The sequence below is a fragment of the Anser anser genome (genome assembly GCF_964211835.1).
Source record: "Anser anser genome assembly, chromosome: 1".
Taxonomy (NCBI): Eukaryota; Metazoa; Chordata; class Aves; order Anseriformes; family Anatidae; genus Anser; species Anser anser.
Genome location: NC_139720.1, coordinates 36,868,887 through 36,878,128, shown reverse-complemented (window position 1 = coordinate 36,878,128; position 9,242 = coordinate 36,868,887). Strand labels below are relative to the sequence as shown.

General features: G+C 42.7%; 1 long non-coding RNA gene across 1 annotated transcript; it reads right to left on the bottom strand.

Annotated features, from left to right (window-relative positions):
• Nucleotides 1-2,482: 2,482 nt before the first annotated feature.
• On the bottom strand, nt 2,483-7,597 carry LOC310892256. The gene is made up of 5 exons (XR_014577989.1): nt 6,021-7,597; nt 5,475-5,553; nt 4,661-4,769; nt 4,453-4,545; nt 2,483-4,216 (listed from the first exon to the last, which is right to left on the bottom strand). It is a non-coding gene; the product is annotated as an uncharacterized lncRNA (long non-coding RNA).
• Between the last annotated feature and the right edge of the window lie 1,645 nt (nt 7,598-9,242).

Sequence of the window (9,242 nt, the reverse complement as noted above, 5' to 3'; positions counted from 1 at the left end):
AAAAAGGTCAAAGCTCCTTTATATCTAAGGTAAGGATCTAGACATCTACAGATGGAAGGACCAAGCAAACAAGGATATCTGAAATATGAAGTAAGACCAATCTTCTTCAACAGAGGAAAGCTATAGGGGTGATCAAAGTCTATTGACAGACAGGTGTGAATATTTATCGGGTAGGGGCTCCATACAAAACTGAAAAGAGCCTTTTTATCAAAGTCAAGCAGTAATTGAAGATATGCATGGTTTTCTCTTAATTTTCTTCTGTCTTTGCTATTTGTATTTGGTACTTCTGTTTCGTATGTTCCACTTCTCTTATCCTGGCTTGTGCCAGTGTGACTTTGAAGTATGAGACTCCAAACATCAAAACTACTCTTTCTGTAGATGTGGGGGTCATGCAGCACTTCCATAATGCCCAGAACAACCACTCGTTTTTCTTCAGAACCACGCAGGAAACAAAATGCAGCTCTGCCTGCCTGCATGAGTATTTGTGCCTTTGTAAATCTGTGGGAGAGAGAGACAGAATAGTCTTCTGGGGACAAATGTTAAAGAAGTAAGTATCCTGGCAAAGCAATAGCAAAGCAAGGACCTGAATTCAGGAGGAGCTAGGAGAATATGCAACAATTAAATTCAGAAGGAAATTTTCTGGATGGACCTATATATTTCCAGCCTTGCAACTGGATCAAATTTCTTTAAATCTGATCCCCAAAGGATGCGCCCTAAACTTACAGTCTTGCTGCGCCTGCCCACCTGCCATGCAATTGCCACCTGGCATGCAATAGCAGCACATGAATGATGCAGAACATGTCAGGAACTTGTTCCCATAGCACAGACAAAAATCAACTGCTAAATCTACTACTCTATCAATTTCTTCACTGTATGAAACATGAGCCCATTTTGATGTAAAGTTAAGGGAGTCTTTGGTGTTTTAGCAGATGAACCTAAGAGAATATATGGGTATTATGCATATTGGTTAATGTGTTGATCCTTCTCTCCTGAGAGATTTAGAAATCCTTCCTGATACTCCAAAGAGTCAAGTGCATATCCCACATGGATAAGAAATGTCCCAAGGGAATGTAGTTAATAAAAACACACTTCCTTGATGCTATGTCCTACGGTTTTTCTGCTCATACCTTTGGCACAGTTTTGTGTGAACTTCAAAAAGCAAAAGGTCTTTCTAGAAAATTGAAAACTGTCTCTAAATGCCTCCAAAAACCCTTCACCTTTAGTCCTTTGTGACCAGGACACTGCAAATACACAGTAAAATTTACTTAAAGAAAAGCCAAGAACTTTCAAAGTTCTTAGGAAGAGAACTGTGGGAAGCAGAGATGCACTGATTTCTCTTCTAGCCATGGCTTGACGACCTGAAGATATCTGTGATGTGATGCTATACAAAGGCTCTTTTGGAGGCAGATCAAAGCAGCATAAGATAAGCCTTGCTGTTCACCATGTGATCTGCCAGCTTTTCTTGGTGGGAGCTTCAGGTCTAACTCCTTACAGCGGCTCCTTGCAGTTCATTTCCCAGTACGTATGTCTGAAACAAGTTGGGAGCCCAAGTCTGCTTTCTGGAGTAGGTGTCATCAGCTGTTGTTCTGGGGTACTTAGGAGCAAGGCAGCCATTCTAGAAAGGACAGAGAGAGAAGCTGTGCAATGCACACCATCTCCAAGCCATGTAACAGGGAACTACAATTGCTCTGGGCAATGATAATGGAGGATAAGCATCCCTAGATGCATATATGTCCCTGTCAAAGAGCCCTACACATAAAAAGAAGATGTTCACGTGTAGCAAAGACGCTCTGTTTTAGTCTGCACTGAGTCTAGGTGTCTGACTCAACAGGCAAGCAAGAGAGAGGAAAGTGTGGAAAAACTGAGTAATTTGTTTTCGTTGTTGCCTTTTTATTTTATTCTTCAGATACATGGTCATTCCTTTCCATTTTTCTTACTTCCATGTTGTAAGACACCTCCTTCCCTGGTGTAATCTTTCTTCACCTCCCCTACTGACGTTCCAGCTGTGCCTTGCAATAGCCTTTCTCCTCTCCTGTTTCAGGGGTGTTTCTGGCAGCTTGTTAATTAAGTAGAGTCCCTGTGCTGATAAATTTCCTTTCGGTGCCATTGTGAAATACTGAATAGCATCAGAAACTTCCTCTAAACTGAGCAAACAGTTGGATCCAAGTCAAAAAGCTTTCTATTGAGCCCAAGATGCCTATGAGCAGGAAAGAAAAGAGAGAGATTGTTTTCTGATGAAGTCACAGCAAACAGTTGACTTATGGCTTACTGCAGAAAGGATGGGTAAAATTTAATGCAAAACGAGAGCTTATGTACCTATTCTTCCTCAGACTAAAAGCCACTCCATCCCTTCAGGGCTCCTCTGTCCTTTAATGACTTCCTTATTAATCTGTGTATTGTGTTCTTGCCAGTCACATCTCATTTTGGACATCTTTGAGCATCTCAACTTGGGAGACTTGTTCAATTCTGTCTTTGTTAGAAACAACAACAACCAACAAAAAAGTACAAGTATTTTCTAAGAAGGACCAAAATATGCTTCAGGTTTCAGCTGAATCAGAGTAGCTATTCTGCGGGCAACTCAAGTTTTTGTTGCGCTTAGCCCTCAGACTCCAGTTAGCAAATGCCAGAAGCCAGCCTGTTGTGTGGGTTGCTTATTGCTCAAATGAGTCTGCTGTTTACAGAAAGGCACTTGTGTATTGCATGCCAAATGGAGGGAAGGACAAAGTCCTCCTCCCTTCTTTAGGAATGAATTTTTGGGAGCAGAAAACCCCAACATTTCTCCAGAAATTAAAATGCCAAAATATTGGGATGTTCCAAGTCAACTGATCTTTTTGTGTGTGTGTGTATGTTTTTGGTGTGTGTGTGTGTGTTTTAAGTAACATGTAACATATGATTTGAGTTAGACCACATAATGTAAACATTGTTAAAATAGAAACTAAAAATCATAAAGTTTAATAAAAAATGTGAGTGTGAGGTCTTGTTGACACTGCTTGAAATTTTTTTTAACTTCATTTCACTTTCACTAAATCTAGCAAAATTCACCCAGAATGTTTCAACCACCTTCCTTATGAAATATTATTCCACTTTTCCTGTCAGCTCTATACTCCACTTTTTGGGATCAAATTGGTCTTTTTTCATTCAGTACTGTTCTTTTATACATACATCGATACATCGTCTGATATTGATTAACGGGACAGAAGGCAGTGCTCAAAATCATCCTGCCAAACCCCCCCTTTTTTTTTTTTTTTTTTTTTTTTTACAAGTATTAGAGTTTTTGCTACCTTGTAGAGACTTTTTTCTGTGTATTTCTTCAGCTTTTCTGCTCGGAGGTTTGTAACTGGCAGATAAAGGGATTTTGCTTATCATCTTGGTCATGTTTTTCCATTTAGCTCTCAACAGCAGCAAACAGTACTCCAATTTCTTCTAAACTTTCTGCTGTTTGGTACTCTGGTCACAGACTAAAACCTGGTGTGGTAAATCAGGGTGGCCCAAAATCAGCTGCCACTGGAGCTGGATGCCACTTCTGGGACATCCACTCCCCACAGGCTGTTATTGATGGTGATGGTTTCTGGCTGTCTTGATGCCGATGGGTTGCTCTTTCCCCATAAATCCTCCTCCTTCCTCCCTCGTCCTGCACAGCCTCCTGCGGCCACTGTTGTGTTGTCTAGATCTCTGGTCTAAGCCACTAAAGAACTTGGTGAGGATAAAGCTGGGGAGGCAGATTTCCTGTACTTCAGCCCTGAAGTCATGTTCTCTGGTAAGAACTTACAGAAAATGCAGGAAAGGGAGGTTCTTGCCTGCTAGGGCAGTGTTCCCAGCCTCAAGAGCAGCTCACTGTCTCCTCCAAAGAAAACGGCAACAGCATAGAGGGAGGCATCCCACAGACCAGTTGTCACAACTGAAGAGCTGTATAAAACCCACAGCTCAAGCTGGAAACTTGGACTGGTTTAGAGACACGTTATGCCCTGGGAGGACAGGCAAGGGGCATCTTGCTGTCATGTCTCAGCTCTCTTCGATAGCCCTAAGGATCTTCCAAACACCGGTGGAAGAAGGAGTCCGTCCTTCCTGAGCTGAAAGCACCATCTGAAGGTAGCTAAGGACCTAAACTGACATCCTCTTCCCATCCTGAGGTGGCCTGAACTTAAATCAAGATGCTGTGACACAGCTCCTGGATTGCAACAATGCTGTGTATGATTTCAAAAGCTGAAAAGAGAGCCTGGATAAAAAAAAAACAGGCAACACACTCATATTGCAACACTTCTTCTGAGAGTAATGATTTCAGGGCTACATTGTACGAGGCGTTCTCTACCCCAGTCCAACTCTGCATGGTAGTAGTGAGCAAAACAAGGTAAAGAATACATTTCATCTGTAACGATCTGCATCTGTGAAGGGTGGAGCTGGAAAATCATGTAGGCACATGTTCTGCCTAACAGAGGAGCAAGTGGGACTTACCCTGTGTTCTATGATCCTGGATGGAGTTTAAAAGCTGGTGAATAGTCATGATTCACTTTAGCAATCCCACTTCCAATTAGTCCATCCACTGGGCTAGAAAAAGAGAAGATAAAAGAAGGAATTCCTTTTTATTTCTACACACATGTGATGGCTCTTTTCATCATTATCAAAATACCTTCATCAAAGCTTTCCATATCCTCCAACACACCTCTGAAAGAAAAATAACTGTGCTTCACTCATTCGCTATTCACGTAGTCAGTTCTGGTGACAGCAAAGCCCCAGCACATCCATCTTCTCTGAGCCTGTCATTTGTAGCACTGAAATAAACCAACACTGAGTGATTTAACTTTCAAGTAGCTCTGCAGCGATGTTAGGTGTGTAGTAATTCCCTCGAATGACTTTAATTTTACTGGAGTGACTCTAGTGAGTGTAGAAATATAGTCTCAGATATGTACCTTGCTTCCTTCCGCCTTCTGCAGTTTCTGGCTCGTCTTATTTGAGAAAAGTTGCTTTCAAAAGGCAGGTCATTTATTTGCTGCCGTGTTTGACATCAAAATGTAAGAAGTTATGCACTGAGCCTTCAAAGACATCCAGGTTCGAAGTAGGGGTAGGAACTTTGGGAAACGCTTTTCCTTTCCGATGTCCAAATTTTTTGAAAAAAAAAAAACAATTTCTTGAACTTTTCTTCATAGGTAAGAGAGATGTAAGACAGCCATAAATAAGCTGGTTTTGGTTTATTTTTGTAAAGAAAATTGAGGTAGTTTATCTTCTGGTATAGCAGATGTAGCTATACATACCTGATACTAGCAGCTGAGTTTCCAATTAAAAAAAAAAATTATATATATATTTTTTCGCTGAGTCAGTATCTAACTGTGAGAGCATGTAACATAGCAGAAAGATATATATATATATATTTTAAAAAAAGGGGGGGCAATAAAACAGTCATGAAGTAAGAGAAGAAAAGCAAAGTAGTGCCTGGTTTGTAGCAGGAGTGTAGATGTCAACGTGGCCCTGTTCCTCACCAGACGGTACATGCAGGTCACCACAGCGTGTTGGTACAGAGGTAAATCACACAGCTCTTTCGTGATCTTCCCTGGAAACCTGCAGACACACCACAGACTTTGAGAAAGAGTAATTAAAAATATATATGAAAATTAAAAATATATATGAAATGGAAAGCTGGACAAGCAACACATCACATGCAGGTGGGACACTGCACTACACAAGTTTTTACCAGCTTTGGAAAATGCTGTTAAACCATTTGGGCATGAAAGGAGGGAATGAAGGGAGGAAGGAAATGAAAATTTCTTATTTTGCTACTTTCTAGTAAATGCTAAGTGGAGGTAACCCACACGGCCTCCTTCCAACCCCTCACGACACGAGGGAGGTTGGCGCAGGCCCGGCCCGGCCCACGTGTGGCGCGGGGCCCAGGTTGGCCCTCGGCCTCCTGCCCAGCCTCACGTGGTGACACTGTGACGTGAGGTACATGGGTGTCCTTAAAGGAAAAAATCTGTATACTCAAAATATAGGCCAAAACGATGTCTTCTTGTACTCCCTCTCTTACCCACCTGTGTTCTCTTTCCCGAGCCCAGTCTCAGCACCTGCAGCCACTTCAGCTCAGCCTGACCAAAGCACAGCCAGTCTTTCCCTTGACCAGAGTTGCCCAGATCTCATTTCTTTACTCACTGAAGTGGAGAGCAGGTTGGGAGACAACACAGAAGACTTATTAGGGGTTATCCTTAACGTAGAATGCATACGTAAATTATGGCATTGATATCTTTCAAGCTTTCTTTCGTTAATCTGAATAACTCCCCTGTTGAGATTATACCCCACCGAGGAGTTCAGTGTTCTTTTCATATAATTATATATATATATAGAATGTGTAGCATGCTATATATATATATGTAATGTATAATGTAAAATCTAAACATAAGCAGGTGCTGGGGCTCAGGTTTCCCTCTGCCACCTGCTTCTGGTTGGCAACCTTTCCAGTGGATGCACAGACCCCTTTATCTCTACTTTTTTAAACAGTAAGACTGCTGCCTGCAATTTTAGAAGAGGTCAATGCCTTCCACCCCTTTCACCCTTATGAATCCACAGCCCACAGGATGAAACCCGTTCGCCCTTCACACAGGGCACACAGCCGTGTCCCCATGTCCTGGAACTTGGCTGTGAGTCTTCAGTGGTGCCACCTCAATAAGCGACACAGAAAATACCCCCATCTACCCTCAAACAGACAACACTCAAAAGTTAAGACGCTGCTTACCAGGATGGGAACTGCTCAGGTTCAAGGACACTGGTGATGGACATCACTGAGGTATATGAGGGAAAAAATAAAACTAATGTTGGAAATGATGCCTTTTTTTGAAGCGTATCTCTACAGAGAGATTAAAAACAGACAACTGCTGAGTTTCCCCAAACATTTTTGGACTAATTGCACTTGATCAGATCTAGAAATGACCACACTTTGTGGCACATCTTGACTTACTGGCCAAAAGCAATCCATTTCTGGCTCTGCCCAGGCACATCAGCATCTGCCCTGTCTTGAGATTCATTGTTGTATGGCAAGTAGCAGAAGTCCTTAAATGGATCTAGGGTGTTTGTGTTTCAAGTGACATGCATTTCACAGGTGCTTTTTTCCTGGTAGTAAACGAGACAGAGTTCATGCAATAAACACGTGCCGAGCCTGTGTGTCTCTGCCTGTGTCTGTTCACTAATGTTTGCAACACAAGCTCCTGAAAAACTGAACTATAAACCTAAATGCTTCTCTCATTTTGCTAGGATGCTGGTGAAGGTTGTGCCTGGGGCACACGTGGACCTGAGAAAGTCCTAATTGCTGAGGACAGGCAGGTGGACTGCAGGTGGACAGTGGGGGCAAGTAATTCTTCAAGGCAGAGGATCCACAGGTGAGAAACCTGAACACAGAGGCTTGGAAATCACTGAGGGGTTGAAACAGTAAGGCCTTCAGGGTAGGGCAGTGAGTAACCGAGAAGGGATACTGTTAGTTTAGCTATGTTTTGTTTTTACAGAAATTTAACAACACTTTTTTTTTAACCATTAGGGTTGAACAGCTTCACACCAGCTATTATGATAGAAATAACCCCAAGGCAGGACCACAGCTGATTCATCGCTGACTGTATCTGATTATTATTGCTGACCCACTCTTAAGACAAAGTTTATATGAGGCACACAGTGAACTCAGCAGGCTTCCTTCACCTGCCTGCCCCCTGAATTGTGTTTGCCAGCTCCTTCCCCAGAGATAAAATATATTTTACCAGTAACTGAGAAAAAGCCTTTATTGGTGTTTTACTGTATTGCTATGGACATTTTTTTCAAAAGACACACTGCTAGGCTGTCTGTACTTTGGGTTTGCTGCTCATGCTCAATGTGAGGAGTCCAACAGAACAGAGAGGCTGCAGTGTGAAAACAAGGGTGGATGACTGGGTAACTGCTTCACACCTGATCGAGGATTAAAAATAAATTGTAAACACTAAGCTACGTGTAGTTCCCTTCCTCGGAATTGTAGTTTAGCGGCATGGCAGGCTTCGTATGGAGCAACAGTGGCATCTAGTGACCACAACTAGATTACCGTAAATTTGGATGAACACGGGAAGACATGGCATGGACCAAGGGCAGGGGACACAGCATGGACTTGCTGGTGGTATCTGCAGACCTGACCTAACCTCTGCCAGTTAGAGACGTCGCATCTTCACAGGCAGAAATGTTAGCCTTTTAACAGAAGATGCCATTAAGTTTTGCAAACTGTAATAGTGAAACCCCCACCAACCAACCCTCTGTCTGCCACACCGACCTCCAGGCTCAGCGGTGGCGTAGGACAGTTTGCCCCTCGCACTGTGGCAGAAGAAGCGGCTCATAGTCGTGAATGGAGCAAAGGCTCTCTGGTGGGGAAGGAAATCGGTGACTGAGAGCTGGCTAGTGGAGATGGAGAACGTGTCAGCCAACACCATGTCTTCTGTCCCTCTGCCAAACAGACAATAGCCTGTCTGTTCCCTCGGGAGAAGGGCCTCTTCTCCTAGAGTGCTGGGGGCCAGACAGCAGGCAGTGTTGTCACAACTGGGTGAAAAGTTTACTAGTGCAGGGGAAACTGTAAAAAAAAATATATATATATGTATTTACAGTAATCTGGAGTTCGGAAGGGCATAATATGCCCTAATATGACTAACGGGTAGTGCGAGAACGACCAGAAGGTGATCAGCTTTACACCTGTATTTTGATGCAGATAAAACAGAGCAATGAACCTACATTCAGGGGAAAAACAAAACAAACAAAACAAACAAACAAAAACTTTTATGTAAAAATGTCATTAGAAAGGTAAGGAAAACTGCAATTATAAATCCCCGTCGTGAAACAATTAAACAGTTATAAGATTTCTAGCAGCACTTTTGGTGTCTGGAGCTTCAAGTCAGCTCTTCATGCAGCTCTCCTCTTATTGAACAAGTGTGGCTGGTTGCAGGCATGCTATGAATCAATGGTCTTTGAAAGTTTTAATATTGCACTTCTATACCAGTGCTGAATGGCTGCTAGAGACCTCCTCTACTTTTCTATGAATAAGCAGGCTTGTTGCTGACCAAAGTTCTTCATTTCTATGGTGTATCTGCTCTCACTGTCTCCTGCCTTTAACTCTTGACCTGTGCTCACACCTGTGTGTCACTTGGAAATGTCACTGGACCCATCAGGAAGAGAAAGCAACACGTGCACACGGGCAGCAGAGAAACCACTACTGACAGAGAGCAGCAGCAGCATGGAAACACCTATTGGGTGCGTCCTAA